A 17,285-nucleotide genomic window follows, 5' to 3' on the forward strand; every position below is an offset into this window, starting at 1 on the left:
CACCAAATCCATGTATCTGCAAAAGACATAATCTCATTTTTTTATTGGCTGCATTGTATTCCATGGTGTATATGTGCCACATTTTCTTTATTCAGTCTATCATTGATGGGTATTTAGGTTGATTCCATGTCTTTGCTATTATGAATAAATGTTGCAGTGAACATACACATGTATGTGTCTTAAAGTCATGTTTTTTGTTGTGCTTCCTCTTGCAACTGCCTTTTAGATACAGATGTTATGACTCTTCTCAGTTTTTCTCCTTCCATCTTTTCCTCATTCTTGAGGTCTGAGGTAAAGGGTGTAGAAACATTGCTGGTCCACAGTAAAATTCACATTGAAAATCTGCTCCAGAGGATGTGATTCTCAAAATTTTTAAAGCTGTGCTTGTGAAGTGTTGGATTGGGTGTGTTTCTAAATGTTCTCTGCCATCTAAGATCTGGTTGTGATCTCTGAGATTTGGTTGCAATCTCCTTAGTAACAGAAGAATCCATCCTTCCCCATGCGAGAGTAATTTCTTATGAAACTCATCAACATTCTTTGTCAAAGAAAATATAAGTAGTTGAAATAATGTTTTGTTATCAGCTAGGAACAAACTCCTATCCCTACACCATTACAGAGCCTAAGGAGCTTGCTGCCACATGTGCTAGAAGCCAATACTGTGACACTGGGATTTTTGGGAAAAATAAAGCCTATTATTGCAAATTGGCCAACAAGGAGACAGGAATCCAGCTCAAATTTATTCCCTATGCTGTCTTTAAGGCAGTAATTTGATCAGATAAGATTTAGGTGGTGGAATCTGGGATTAATAGGTGATTGGTGGAAGTAAAGGGAGGTCTGGAAAATCCTTGGGCGTGCTCAGTTATGTCTTCACACTACCTCATGGGTAACGTGCAGATTTGGGGAGGAGTTAGTATGAAACATGCAGTGCAAATTCGGATTGTGACGTCAGCAAGCTGGTTCTGTGCAGAATCTATTTGGCCATATTGATTGCAACCAATTTTAGCCAGCTGTGTTATCTTACAAGCAGACAGAGTTTCAGTGTTTTTGCAAGTTGTTTCTTTTCTTATCTATCATCCTGCAAACTCAAGAATTTCTGTTAGTTGTTGGTGTGTTTAACTCTTTGGGGTATAGTTTCAACACTATGGACCTTTCAACACAGAGGACCTTGAGACGTGTTTACACAATACTTTGAGTAGTGCTGAAACTTATATTTCATTATTTTGTATTTCTTAAATTGTTTTGCATGTCAATATGACATGTTGAATTGTCAAAGAAAAGTCATATGAAACATCAGTTTACCCAATATCAAATTTTATAATAATTAACAGGTTGAGCATTGATGAAATGTTCATTTCCTAGAGGAGCCTGAAACCATAAGACTCGGTACCCCCAATGTCCTCTTTTTTCTGCTTTACCTGTTTTGATTTTAGAATTCTTGAGAAATGTATACAGAAACATTGTTCCCAAAAAGAGATATTCTGCTTTGGAGCACCTCCATTCTATACTTCATTAATCACACAGCTTACATGGCTACTGCATTCTCCAACCAGACAGACTCCATGAATCCAAAAATTGTAGGTTTATGTACATGAAATAATCGAGGTGTCTAAAAGACATTTTATAGATTGAGACTTTCTATTAGTAAATATCATAAGCTTTTTATAAAAGGTTATAAAAGGGGTTGGTCAAGGTTATTCATTTACGCTGGAGTTTGGAGAGAGCAGAGAGGAAATAGCTATGGGCCAATTTTGAAATCAACAATGCTATTATTTCCATCAGTGGATTTTTAGAAATTACTTTTTTGGATACATTTGATTTTCTTTTTTTATTTATACTTCCTTACAAAGCAGAGACGCAGCTATAACTTATTATCTAGGAAAGTAAGTCAGGCTGCATATCCCAAGACACTGATATCCATTTTACTTCTTAAGTGTTTAATACCTACGTGACCAGTGAGTTTCTATGCCAAAGGCAATGATTTCTCATTGATCAATTCACTATTGAGTCAAAGTTCTCTGTACTTTGTTTCCTTCAGGGAAGAAAAAAAGGAAAGGGAAATGCATCATTTTCAGAGCCCAGGGAAAGTTTCACACTGTGTAACATAGATTCTTGACGTCAAGGGCTTCGGAATCTTTGTGTCTTTGAGTAACATAAATAGTTCAAATCTAGACTAATGATTTATTGACCCAATATTTATAATCATGAATAGATAAGGTCATAGAAAGGCATAAGGACAGACCGCACTCAAGGAGTATGTTTAGCCTGTTTAGCAAGAGGAACTACAAAGTCATATGGCAACTGGAATGAATATGAAGGAGAGTGGGTATGAAGAGTTGGGGTCATCATTGCAATGTATCAGTGTCCTCGTGGTGGTTTTCTCTTATTCAGCACTTATTATTTATACTTATAAAGTAAATAATTATATTTTTATTCCTTTTTATCTTTCATGTACAATAAAAACATCTATTTAATAATATCTACCTAGTTTTTGGAAGGGTTAGTCATTTCTAAAAGGAGCAAAGTTCTTTTCCTCTGAATATTTAAATGGTTAAAATATCATTTAAATAAATGTTTACATAACTTGAATGGAAGCTGCTGCATCCTTCTGTTCCAGTCTGGAATTGGCTCAGAACTTACTTAACAATAAGTTAGTAGACATAGATCATCAGTGACCTCAGAGGGTTAAGATGGTGCCTGTAAAAGTACATAGTTTAAGAACAGGAAAATCTACTTCAGAAGGCGTGATTCACCAATGTGAGTAGTAATAGTCCATGGTTGTAGGGGCTGGGAAAAAGAGTGAGAATGTAAATTTTTAAAAAGAGAATTTAAAAAACTGTGAAAGACGAGATTTTATCCTACTTGCAAGCTAACAAGGTAGTCTGCCAGTTTCATGGCTGTTATCATAAACAGGAGCCTCCTGAGTCCGAGACAAAGGACTTTATTATCGTGATATCAAAATATTTGCATCAGTTCCCCTTGCCTCCAAGCCCCAAGCTCCAAGCCCCATAGGGGTGATATGTATGAGCCCAGATGAATGCCTGCATGCCAGGAGGTTGTATCACAGGAGGAGAACCCTGAGCCTAAGCTCAAATCTTTTTTTTTTTTTGAGATGGAGTTTCATCTTGTTGCCTAGGCTGGAGTGCAATGGGGTGATCTTGGCTCACTGCAACCTTCGTCTGCCAGATTCAAGCAATTCTCCTGCCTCAGCCTCCCAAGTAGCTGAGATCACAGGCATGTGCCACCACACTCGGCTATTATTACTATTGTTTTTTTTTTTTTTTGTATTTAGTAGAGACAGGGTCTCACCATGTTAGTCAAGCTAGTCTCGAACTCCTGACCCCAGGTGATCCAGCCGCCTTGGCCTCCCAAAGTGCTGGGAATTACAGACATGCGCTGCGCCCGGCCCAGCTCAAATCTTTTATAACAGTAGGCATATTAGCCCTGTGGTCCAGATGGAGACATTATCTTATCTTCCAAGGCTGTTTGCCATGCAAAATCTTTGAAAAGATAGCCTAGAACAAAATGTCAGTGCCTCTGCTTGTAAGCTGTGCAGAAATCGAAAAGATCCTATAAAACAGTTGTCTACTAACAGGAAAGAAACATCAGCAGAGCGACTGGGGAGAAGTCTCTCTGATAAATGGAGGAGTTTTTTTTGCTCAAAGCAAAGGTCAATCCGAGGTCTTGTGATGGTTAATTGTACATTTCAGCTTGACTGGCTATGGGGTGCCCATATATTTGGTCAAACATTATTCTAGGTGTTTCTGTGAGGGTGTTTTGGGTGAGATTAACATTTAAATCAGAGAGATTGGAGTAAAGCTGATTGTCCTCTCTAATGTGAGTGGGCCTCATGCAATCAACTGAAGTCTCGAATAGTGCAAAGAAGCTGACCTTTCCACAGAGTAAGAGATAATTCTTCCTTCCTTCAGACGAACTGAAACATTGGCGCTTCCTTGATTTCAAGCCTCCTAACCTTCAGACTGGAGCTACATCACTGACTTTCCTGCATCTCCTGCTTACTAACTCACCCTGCAGATCTATATTTCATTGAGTCCCCTTGTTGTTTCTTTTACTATATATATTTTTAGTTATTTCCTAGGTGATTGCTACAGGGGTTATAATTAAAATCCCAACTTAAAACAATCTAGCTCAGTTTAACATCAACTTTATTTCAATAATATGTAATATGTTTGCTCAAATATAGCTCAATTTCCTCCTCACTTGTGCTACTAATTTTATACCCACTATATCTTTAACATTTAGGCTTATAAACTAGTATTTATAATTGCCTTCTTCTGTTGTGTTTTAAATTGTGGTAAGAACATTTAACATGATATTTTTTATATTTAATAAATTTTAAATGTACAATATAGTAATGCTAACTATATGTATAATATTGTACAGCAAATCGCTAAAACTCATTCATTATGCACAAGTGAAACTTTATATCTTTAAATAGCAACTTCCAATTTTCCCTCTCTGCCAGCCACTGGCAACCACCATTCTACTCTCTGTTTCTGTGAGAGCAGTTTTGAAAATGACTATGTATTGGAGCATAGTCACATAGCAGTTACTAGTTTTGTGTGTCATTGGTACTTAGCCTGTCTTAAGAGCAGTAGACACATAGCAGTGTCTTAAAATGAATGTATTCAGCAGGAGACATTTCTTAAAACTATTTTAAGAAATGTGAGAGCTGGACCCTTAAAAATACCTGTGATTAGGTCACAGCTGGAATCTAGGAAGCCTAACAAATTTAACTTCCTTGTTGATACTAATTGACTCTAGTCCGCTAGAGAGTAAAAGCTTTTATATAGTGTAATGTCTGTCACATGCACGGAATTATGCATAATTACATGATTATAAAGCTAACTCTATTGGAAGGGAGACCTGTTAAAAGTTATAATCTTTAAATCAGAGCTAGGATTGTAATACATTCAGTCTGGCAAGCCTGCCATTTTGGGTTGACCTTCCACCAGGTAAGAATCCAAATATAAATTCCACCAAAAGAGAATTCCTACCAGCAAAAATAGCTTTTTTTAAGTTCTGGAAAAATGTATCTACCCTGACACCCTATTTTACAAAATTATTATAATTATTTTGTTTCTCAATATTCAATAAAATCTATGATGCTTTTGAATTCATTTAGAAATGAGTTTATTGCTATACTAATTCATTAGAGACATTGTGATTTATTAATTGGCTTTTAAAATATTTTACCTGCTGTGAGCATTTAAAACCTATTTAAAAATTTAAAATGGAAATATGCCAATGATTTTTATTTTGCCTAATCAATAGTCAGAAAATATACAGAATGCCATTCAATAGCTGATCTAAACTTTAAATTACTTTTCATCACAATACTAATTATTTTTCCCTCATGTAACTATAACCTGTGAAAAATTTTAACTTCATCTGTAGGCTGCTGCACTTATCAAATTAACATTCAAATTCAACACATGTATTAGATTTCTATTGTTTCATAGCAAATTATCACAAATTTAGGGAATTAAAACAATACACATTCATAGCTGGGCGCAGAGTCTCATGCCTGTAATCCCTGCACTTTGGGAGGCCAAGGCCGGCGGATCACATGGTCAGGGGATTGAGACCATCCTGGCTAACATGGTGAAACCCCATCTCTACTAAAAATACAAAAAAATCAGTTGGGTGTGGTGGCAGGTGCCTGTAGTCCCAGCTACTCGGGAGGCTGAGGCAGGTGAATGGCGTGAACACGGGAGGCGGAGGTTGCAGTGAGCCGAGATTGCGCCACTGCACACCAGCCTAGGCAACAGAGTGAGACTCCATCTCAAGAAACCAAACCAAACCAAAAAATACACATTCATTATCTCATAATTTCTGTGAATCAGGAACCCAGTTATGGCTTAACTGGGTTCTCTGCCTCAGGCCGTCTCACAAGGCTGCAGTCAAGGTTTTGCAGCAGGGCCTGGATTCTTATCTGGAGACTTGAGCCCTCTTCCATGTTCATGAGAAGTATATGTTTCCTTGTAGCTTTAATACTCAGTGAAGTTTACTTCTTAGAGGTTAGCAGGAGAGCATCTTTCTGACACTTCACCTTCTTTGAAAGGCTTTTCTGATTAGATCAAACCCACCCAGGATAATCTCCCATTTTATTACTTGAAAGTCAACTGATTACTAGCCTAGTCATGGGAGTGAAATCCCATCATGTTCAGAGGTTCTACCTACACTCAAAGGGAGAGGATTTTACTGGGTTAGGGCAACAGTAGGTGGGAATCTTGGGGGCTGAATTAGTCAGGGTTCTCTAGAGGAACAGGACTAATAGGATAGATGTATATATGAAGGGGAGTTTATTGAAGAGTATTGACTCACACAACCACAAGGTGAAGTCCCACAATAGGCCATCTGCAAGCTGAGGAGCAAGGAAGCCAGTCAGAGTCCCAAAACCTCCAAAGTAGGGAAACTGACAGTGCAGCCTTTAGTCTGTAGCCAAAGACCCAAGAGCACTTGGCAAACCACTGGTGTAGGTCCAAGAGTCCAAAAGCTGAAGAACTTGGAGTCTGATGTTGAAGGCAGGAAAGATCCAGCTTCCCGGATATAGGAGAAAGGTGTAGGCCAGAAGATGCAGTCAGTCTTGTCCTTCCACGTTCTTCTGCCTGCTTTCATTCTAGCCATGCTGGCAGTTGATTAGAATGTGCCTACCTAGATTGAGGGTGGGTCTACCTCTCCCAGTCCACTGACTTAAGTGTTAATCTCCTTTGGCAACACACTCACAGAGACACCCAGGAACAATACTTTGCATCCTTCAATCCAATCAAGTTGACACTCAATATTAACCATTATGGGGCCTTCTTAAAATTCTGCCCACCACAGAATGAAACTCAGTGTAACACAGTTCTAAAAGACCTTTGAAATAAACATGTTAAATTTCGACATTTTATTTTTAAAATAAGAAATTCACAGGTAACATGTGTTATGAACTAAATGTGTACCCCCAAATTCATATGTTGAAACCATAACCCCTAATGTGATGGTATTTGGAGATGGGGCCTTTGGGCGGTTATTAGATTTAGATGAAATCATAAGTGTGGGGCCCCTGAAATGGAATTAGTGCCCTTATAGGTATTGGTTTATATTTACTTAAAAGAATTGGTTTATATTTACTGTGTTAGTCCATTCTCACACTACTATGGAGAAATACCTGAAACTGGGTCACTTATAAAGGAAAGAGGTTTAATTGACTCACAGTTCCAAATGGCTGGGGAGGCCTAAGGAAACTTACAATCATGTCAGAAGGGAAAGGGGAAGCAGGCACCTTCACAGGGCAGCAGGACACAGTGAGTGCAAGCAGGGGAAATGCCAGATGCTTATAAAACCATCAGATCTCATGAGACTCACTATCATGAGGACAACATGGGGGAAACTGCGTTCATGATCTAATTACCTCCACCTGGCCCTGCCCTTGAGCTGTGGAGATTTTGGGGATTATAGGGATTATAATTCAAGATGAGATTTTGGGTGGGGACACAGTCAAACCATATCATTCCACCCTTGGCCCCAAGGTGGAATGTCCTCCCAAGTCTCATGTCCTCACATTTCAAAACACATTTATGCCTTTTCAACAGTCCTCCAAAGTCTTAACTTATTCCAGCATAAACCTGAAAGGCCAAGTCCAAAGTCTCATCTGAGACAAGGCAAGCACATTCTGCCTACGAGCCTGTAAAATCAAAAGCAAGTTAGTTATGTCTTAGATACAATGAGAACACAGGCATTGGGTAAATACACACATTCCAAATGGGAGAAATTGGCCAAAACAAAGGGGCTACAGGACCTATGCAAATCCAAAATCCAATAGGGCATTAATTAAACCTTAATAGTCCAAAATGATCTCCTTTGACTCCATGTCTCCAGCATCCAGGTTATGCTGATGCAAGAGGTGGGTTCCCATTGCCTTAGGCAGCTCCACTCCTGTGGCTTTGCAGGGTACAGGTCCCCTCCTAGCTGCTTTCATGGGCTGTTGTTCAGTGCCTGTGGCTTTTTCAGGCACATAGTGCAAGCTGTTGGTGGATCTACCATTCTGTGGTCTGGAGGATGGTGGCCCTCTTCTCACAGCTCCACTAGGCAGTGCCCCAGTGGGAACTCTGTGTGTGGGTTCGAACTTCACATTTTCCTTCTACACTGCCCTAGCAGAGGTTTTCCATGAAGGCTCTGCCCCTGCAGCAAACTTCTGCCTAGATATCTAGGCATTTTTATACATCCTCTGAAATCTAGGTAGAGGTTCCCATACCTCAGTTCTTGACTTCTGTATACCCATAGGCTCAACACCACATGGGAGGTGCCAAGGCTTGTGGCTTGTACCCTCTGAAGCCATGGCGTGAGCTATATCTTGGCCCCTTTTAACCATGGCTGGAGCTGAAGCAGCTGGGATGCAGGGCACCACGTCCTGAGACTGCATAGAGCAGGAAGCCCCTCGGTCTGGCCCAGGAAACCATTTTTCCCTCTTAGGCCTCTGGGCCTGTGATGGGAGGGGCTGCTGTGAATATCTCTGACATGCCCTGGAGACATTTTCCCCATTGTCTTGGTATTAACATTTGACTCCTCAGTATTTATGCAAATTTCTGCAGCTGACTTGAATTTCTCCCCAGATTTTTTTTTTTTTCTATCACAATGTCAGGCTGCAAATTTTCCAAACTTTTATGCTCTGCTTCCTCTTGAATGCTTTGTTGCTTAGAAATTTCTTCTGTCAGATACCCTAAATCATCTCTCATGTTCAAAGTCCTACAGATCTCTAGGACGGGGCAAAATGCCACTAGTCTCTTTGCTAAAGCATAGCAAGAGTGACCTTTACTCCAGTTCCCAACAAGTTCCTCATCTCCATCTGAGACCACCTCAGCCTGGACTTCATTGTCCATATCACTATCAGCATTTTGATCAAAGCCATTCAACATGTCTCTAGGAAATTCCAAACTTTCCCACATTTTTCTGTTTCCTGGGCCCTCCAAGTTTCTAGGAAGTCCCAAACTTTCCCACATTTTTCTATCTTCTGAGCCTTCCAAACTGTTCCAACCTCTTTCTGTTGCCTAGTTCCAAAGTTGCTTCCACATTTTTGGGTATCTTTACAGCAATGCCCCACTACCTTGGTACTAATTCTTGCTCTCTGTCTCTCCACTGTGTAAAGACACAGAGAGAAGGCATCCATCTGCAACCCAGGGACAGAGTCCTCACCAGTGCCCAACCAGGTTGGCAACCTGATCTTGAAATTTCAGCCTCCAGAACTGTGAGAAAATAAACTTCCATTGCTTAAGCCACCCAGTCTATGGTATTTTGTTTTGGCAGCCTAAGCTGACTAATACAACATGTATCTAATTTATTTATTGTGTTTTGCTTTGTGTACAGGTGTACATAAATACACACTCAGGAGTATACTTTTATACTATAGTATGGTCCGTGATCATTCATGGAGCTTGTTTGATGAATAATTCTTTTTTTAAAAAATTATTCTTTATTTCCTCTTTTGTTTTGCTTGTTTTATATGACCACTTACCTTCAAGTTCTAGAATAAGTAAAGCCTAATTAGAAATAATTTTTTAAATATTGGAATGTAAATGTGTATGTGTCTCTTCATGAAAAAACCTTTCTCATATCTCTGACATTATTATTAAAATATATTAACAGAAAATACTAATAGGAGACCATTAGCAATTATTCCAGCTAATGAAAAATGATCATTTATGGAATTTAATATTCCAATAGGGTTTAGCTACACTGCCCGAAAAGTGATCTTTCCATGATCTTTGCAGAAATAAAGCAAATTAAATAAGTTAACTCTAACTTAATTATTTTAAAAATTTTTGGAAGGTTTTTAAAGAGATCTGATGAGTGGCTTGAAGCATTCTCTTGGAATTCTGCATATCACAAAATAAAAATGGACAGATTTTAATGGTTCTCTCATTTGTTAACCATAAAACATGTTACATGCTTGCTGATCTTTTATGAATCTAATGGATGGAATTAAGGGAGGTAACAAAAATTAATATTACAATATTATAAAATAAAAAGAAAGTTAATTAAAAAGTTAATGGAAAAGTCGTGACATAAAAGAAAATAAAAAGGAAGGATGAAATTGGGATTGAGGTTGAAGGGAGACCCCAAATTTGACTTTCCAATGCTAGAAACCAATGGAAAGAGTGATGCTAAAGTGTGTACACGGAAAAAATTCTCTCTTGGATGCTTATAAAGGGATACTATGTGATTCTTTCATTCCAAAAATATATTTAAGTGACAACTCTATGTCAAGCACTGTTTTGGATGTTGGGGATATGACAGTGAACAAAAGCAAGGAGTTACTGCTCTCAAGAAGTTTATATTCTATTACAAAGCAGCAAATAATAAGTTTAAAAAAGTTTTTGTGTGTCAAATGGTGATAAGCCTATGAAGAAAAAAGAAAGGGACTGGTTGCGGTGGTTCACGCCTGTAATCCCAGCACTTTGGGAGGCCAGGGCGGGTGGATCACTTGAGGTCAGGAGTTCAAGACCAGCCTGGCCAACATAGTGAAACCCCCGTTTCTACTAAAACTACAAAAATTAGTCAAGCGTAGTGGTGTGTGCCTGTAATCCCAGCTACTAGCGGGGCTGAGGCAGGAGAATCACTTGAACCCAGGAGGCAGAGATTGCACCATTGCACTCCAGCCTGGGCAACAGAACAACACTCTGTCTCAAATAAATAAGTAAATAAATAAATAAATAAATAAATAAATAAATAAGAAAGGCAGAGAAATGGGAGAGAGGAGGATGGGTAGATAAGGAACTGGTAGTTAGAGAGGGTTTCTCTGATGATATAACAAGTTTTCAACCCATGCTGAAAAACACAGGGGATTAAGTTATGTGGTTTTAAGGCAGGAAGCTTTCCAGTCCAAGGAAAAAGCAAGTACAAAGGCCATGAGGTGGGAGCATACCTGGTGTGTACTTTGAACAGTAATAAGACCAGTGAGGAGGTACAGAAGGAGAGTGAAAGAGTTTGTTCTGAATTACATAAAAAGCCATTTGGAAGGGTTAGATAAGGACGTGATATGATCTAACTTATACTCTAAAAGGATCACCTTGGCTGCTGTGTTGAGATTATACTTAAGGGAGTAAGTACAAACAGGTAGATCAGTTATGGTTCTAGAAAAATAATCTGACAAGAAGACATGGTGGCTTAGATCAAAGAGGTAGCAGGCAAGGTGGTTGGATTCTGAATATTCTTTGAACACAGAGCCAAGAAATTGGTTGTGGCATAGATGAGAAAAAGAAGTGTCAGGGATGACCTAAAGATTTCGGCTTGAGCCTCTGGAAGACAGAGATGCCGTTGATGGGGAGATGGGGGAAAATTGGGAAGGAAGAAACTTCTTTAAGCTTTGAGAGAGTAAGTTTGAAACGCCGATTAGACGTCTAAGTGGACATGTGATGGAAATAGATGATTACCTGAGTTTGAAGGTCAGGAGGGAGATCAAAGCTAGAGATATATCTTTGGAAATCATCAATATGTATATTCTCTTTAAAGTATGTGGCCAAAGGAAATTAGTGCATGTGGATAGTGAAGGGAAGAGGCCCTGTGACTGAGATGCTGTGGCAACTTAAAATTTGGAGGAAGTGGGCAACCATAGAGCAAGTTGAAAACTAAGAACTAAGACCCTTGGGCTCCCTCAAAGTTGTTTGAAAATTGTTGATATGAGGCAGATAGATAAACAGGAGATAAGGCATACAAATTTATTTGTATGCACAGGAGACTTCAGAATGAAGACCCACCTCTGTGGGGAGGTGCAGAAGCTCATATACCATCTCAAGGTTCTGGAAAGAATGGGGAATTGGGAATTAGAGCATGGCCCCAACAGGTTTCAATGGCAAGACATTTCATGGGAGGGAGAAAGGAAGAGGCTTGGCTAGCATAGGTGGTCTTGTCATATAGATGAAGCCTCATAGGTAGTAGTCCTCAGACAGAATAGATGGTAAATGCTTCTTTCCAGATTCTCAGTTAATCTTTTCTAGATCCAGAAATGGCCTAGAACAGGAAGGCCTGGCTGCCCTAAGAGAGAGTCACTCTAGATGCAAATTTCCCCCAGTGAGTCTGCTGGCCCTGCGGCAGCCATTTCAATATACGTAAAAGAAATATATGTTGGCATAAAATGTTTTGATTTCCTTCAGAATTGACCATTGTATTGGTCAAGTGGAGGTTATAGTCACTGGTGACATTGACAAAAACACTTGCATTGGAAGTATGTGGATACAATTTTGATTGGGGTGAGTTTAAGAGAACAGATGGAGAGGAAATAGAAACAGCAAGTAGAAAAATTTGTTTTAAAGATTTTTGCTTTGTATAGAGCAGAAAAATGAAGGAGTATTTAGTGGGGGAATGGGTGGACAAAGAAAGGTTTTTCTTTTCAAAATAAAAGATTTTATACCATTTGTACTGAAAGCAGTCATGCAGTGGAAATGAAAAAATAATGGAAGAAATGAAAGAACACATGAAAACAATTGCAGGAAGTAAACACTGCCCCCCAAATCCTCCTTTGAGTAAACATAGCAGAAAATTTTATGAAGATGTTTCTTGTCACATCACTCAGTCTAGGTTTGTGGTAAAGCACCAAAACTCGTTTATATGAAAGTGGACAGATGTAATTGTGCAGTTAGCCACAAAACTTTGCACAGGTCTGGTTAACTCAAGAATAGATTTTCGTGTATCTGGAGGAATACATGCACAGGTGCAAATTCTCCAGGCAACCCCCCCCTACATTTTCAATTCTTTCCTAATTGAGCCTTTGATAATCTGTAAGGGATACTGAGTTAAAAGTTGTCCTCCAGGTTCTTCCAGTATACTTACAGGAATCACCACTTTAGTGCTGCAGACAGCTGAAATCACTGTCAGCACTAATAGAGTTCCTGAAGCCACACACCTGACATTTATTCCCCCAATTTATGAGGGGTCTTTCTTTCATTATAACCAAAGGAAGGCAGGAATATGTATAAGAAGGTTGCTAAATTTGGTTTGGCAAGATGCTGTAGTTTTTGTCTGGTAAGTACTATTTTTTTCAGTGAAATTAGAAGCAAGGCATCAGTAAGAGTGAGACAAAAAAGGAAGGATGAGATAGAAGCTTTCAAATTATGATCTCAGAAGGAAGGAAGCTCAACTCATTGAGACAAAAAAGGAAGGATGAGGTAGAAGCTTTCAAATTATGATCTCAGAAGGAAGGAAGCTCAACTCATTTGGATCATATACTAGGCTTGCTAAATCAGTGCTAGGTGTCCATTTGAGGTTTGTGGTCATGCACTAAAAGACCAGAAAATCTTTTTCTCCAGTCATGTTCAGTTGCTTGGGTAAAGCTGTGATGAACCACACAGCTAGTGAGATTTCACCAGGGTGGATTTTTAAAGTCCAAGTATGATAGAGAAGGGAGAGAAAGTTAGGAGTGAATGTGAAGAAGAGAGTATAGCGATGAACCGTAAAATCTCAGCTGGGTGAGGAAGAATGCATGAACAAAAACAAAGGAGTGGCATTCATGCTAGGGCTTTGAGTAAAAATGGAGTTAAGAATTGCAGAAATAGTGGTCACTAGAGAAAAGCACATTAAAAATTTGAAGAATTTCACAATTTCAGAATTGTGAACTTTAAAGACTTTAAAGAACTTCTTTACAGCAACAAAGCAGGGGCATACTCATCACCTGCGGATCATAACCACCACGCCTGACTTTCCCACATGTGCCATTATAACCTTGATCTTCTCTGAGAACTGGCTTGTGTTCGGAAAAGGAGGAGTAAAGGAAATCTAGTGATTCTCAGCAGAAGAGGGGAGGTGGAATGTGGGGTTATAAAATCTTGAAGTGCAAAACAGCTCTTTTAAAAAAGTGCTCATAAATTACATTTGAAAGAAGTCAAGGACCCGGCATGGTAGCTCATGCCTGTAATCCTAGCACTTTGGGAGGCTGAGGCAGGCAGATCACCTGATGTCGGGAGTTTGAGACCAGCCTGACCAACAAGGAGAAACCCCATCTCCACTAAAAATACAAAATTAGCTGGGCGTGGTGGCGCATGCCTGTAATTGCAGCTACTCAGAAGGCTGAGGCAAGAGAATCGCTTGAATCTGGGAGGCAGAGGTTGTGGTGAGCCAAGATCATGCCATTGCAATCCAGCCTGAGCAACAAGAGCGAGACTCCGTCTCAAAAAAAAAGAAAAAAAAAGAAAAAAAAGAAGAGAAGTCAGGGTGTTTGTCCTGTGAAACATTTGGTGAGCCTCTAACTTTCCTTCAATAACTTTTTAAGAGTAGTGCTGTCAAGACAGAGGGGCTATCTTTCTCATCCATGGGATGCCCACATCAAGATTTGAGAGGAAGTGTAGTTATTTGTGAAGATGAGGTCTAGGTATGACCACAAATGGATGATTGAGCTTAAAAACAATAGGTGGAGGCTTGAGATTCCAGAGTGTCAGATACAACCTCTGTGGGGATCCTCAAGTCGTAAGAATAATAACAGCAGGATAGTAAAAAAGAAGCCATTGAGACGAGTGCAAAAGTCAAAATAGACAAAACTAGTAGTTGACAAAAAGAGGGGTAGGGAATAGCACAGTCTGGTGCATGTGCTTGAATCGAGCTGGATTTTTGAGGGAGAAGGAGAGAGAAATGATCCAGAAGCATCACTGAGGCTTCAGAAAGATTTCCCATTGCAGCTCACAGGAGCTGGGGTGTGAGAGGAAAGCAGGCTTCCTTTGTGAGAGCTGCAGGGTATGTGTTATTATTAAGGACATGGCAGATTTCAGTTACAGCAAGGAAGACAAACGCTGGGAGAAGCAGATCTAATTAAGATACTTTGCTGGTGACAGACTTGAGTTCCAGAGGGCAGAAGAAGCATAGAGGGCTGAATAAAAGATTTTGGTTTTCCCTGTTGGAGTCAGAGAAAGAAAGTTTCAACTCATCTGTTCTGCCCACTTCTGCGGGTACTGTGGAGAGCAGGCACATTACGGAGCATAAAACCACCTTTCCCCACCCCTTTGTCCATGTATCAAGCCTATATAAGCTCTTCTCAGCATTCCCAGTCTTTTGGTCTTCTTTTCTGGGTTTTCACATGCTTTTCTCTAGGATTCATCAAGTCCAGAGGGGAGAATTTCTTGTATCTACTCTCTGTCGAGCTCCACCTGAACCGGAGGCTCTATCCATATCTGGCTGCTGTCAGTAGCGATTTCTGCTTAGGTCAGGAGGGACAGACACTGTGGGGTGATGAATGGGGGTGGCGGGGAGGTTGGACATATCCAAGCTTCCTCCCCTCCACATTTATTTTCTCTTCCTAACCTCACCTCTTTTCTAGGAACTCTATTTCATTCCACAAATGGCCAAATAGTTTACTATTCTCAGAAACTTAAGTTTTCCTTTCAAAGCAACTTGCAATTTAAATAAGTAAATAATTGTCATGTAATCTTGAACGAAGAGGCTGCAGGTAGGAATCAGGATAAATGATGTCCCCTGGAATGCTGAAATAGAAACCCAAAGAGTAGAGGATCAGAATATATAAATTGGCAAACCATAGAAGCAACATCCATAGCCAATTAATGTAAGAACATATGTGCCTCGTGAATAATAAAAGTATGTAATTTCAAACTTTTTTTCACAGATTGATAACAATGCTGACAACTGTATGGAGAAGACAGCTCACAGTCTCATACGCTGTTAGTGGTAGTGGGTAGGGTTTGAAGATTTTAGGATGGCAGTCTGGAATTATCCGTAAAGCTTGTGGCAGATACTGCTCTGAGGCCACTGCCAACTCGTATTGTTGCTGGGAAGTTTGGTAATCCTGGGTCCTCAATCGTTTTGAGAGAAAGACTTCGGCCAAGAGACAGTTCAGAGATAGCAGAGAGCTTTATTGAAGAGAAATAGGGAGCAAAGAGTATTGTGGGGAAAAATGAGTGTACTCCAAGAGAGGAATGGCTGATACTGCAGGGAAAGAGCAGCCCCGCTGAGCCGTGTTTATTTAAAGGGACGGTACACTCTGAAAGACAAGGTAGAGCGGGCGGCTGAAAGAGAATGAGCCAGCAGCCCCACAAGTTCTGTGTTGAGGTTTTTATTATGATGGACTCTTTCTTGAAGTTCCCACCTCTGTCTTAAGTCTCCTCCTTTTCTCTTTGTCTAGTTTTCCTGCTTCTGCCTTGCATCCCTGCTTTTCCCTACCTGGTTCCCACCCCAGGGTTGTGGGATTTTCCCTTACTGTCAGTGATGTGCATGTGCCGGCCTGGTGTTAGGTAGGAATTCTACCTAACAGTTGCATTGCTCATTCCCGTCACCCCAGGAAGGTTGTATAGTTGTCACATCTACACTCACTGAGCCTGGCCTGTGTATCACTCAGGAATTTCTCCTTTGCCTTCTTTCCCTCCTTAGCAGCACACAGCTAGCTACCTTCTGACAGGATAACTGCGGAGTGAGCAATACTGGGTATCTTAAGGGGTGCTCCTTCTTGCGTAGGTATTTACTCTCCTCTCTGCTTCTATCTAGTGTGCGTGTTTTGGGTGGTCTCTGGGGTGTGAGATTTTCTAGATCTACCTTTTTCTCAGAGGCTCCCCCTCCTGTTCATGTCTAGTTATCTGCCTACTCTAAAAACATGAGAACTTTATGTGGACAGGAAAAAGTGGTCCTTCTTTAAGATATTTTATGGCCTTGCCAGAAATGTATCATACTCATGGTATGAACAGTACCCCTAGAATTGTATACTGCACAACCACGGGCAGTAAGCGTGAGCTGCTGGTTGGCCACTCCCAATACTCTCAACTCTTATCTTGTAACTGCCTCTCATGTCTCTTCCAGCTTCTCTATAGGTAGGACTAGACACAAGACCCAGTTCTGCCCAAAGAGAGATAAGAGAGTGTCTGCTGGGGACTTCTTTACTGGTAAAAAGCATATGTCACAACAAAAAGAGCTCATTTTGTCACCCTCATCTCCTACTTGCTTCCAGATTGGGAGGCTGCTGTGTATGGATAAGAGGCCTGCTACAGCCAGCTTGACACCATGAGAAGGACAAGAGAATTGCAGAGACATATATTCAGGATTCTGATCCAGCTGAGGCACTGAAATAATCTAGAACCACCTTCAAATTTCTTATAAAGAGAGGTAAGTAATTAATATTGTTTTGTATATAACATGTTTAGTTGTGACTGAAAGTGTCCCAACTGATCTTTGTATCCCAACACCAAGAATTTATTATATGGGAATCTTTGCAAACAATATAGGTGCAAAGATGTTCACTGTAGCATTATTCGTAATAACAAGAAAATACAAAGAAGCGAAATAATCAACAATAG

The sequence above is a fragment of the Mandrillus leucophaeus genome, unplaced genomic scaffold, assembly GCF_000951045.1.
Source record: "Mandrillus leucophaeus isolate KB7577 unplaced genomic scaffold, Mleu.le_1.0 Scaffold436, whole genome shotgun sequence".
Taxonomy (NCBI): domain Eukaryota; kingdom Metazoa; phylum Chordata; class Mammalia; order Primates; family Cercopithecidae; genus Mandrillus; species Mandrillus leucophaeus.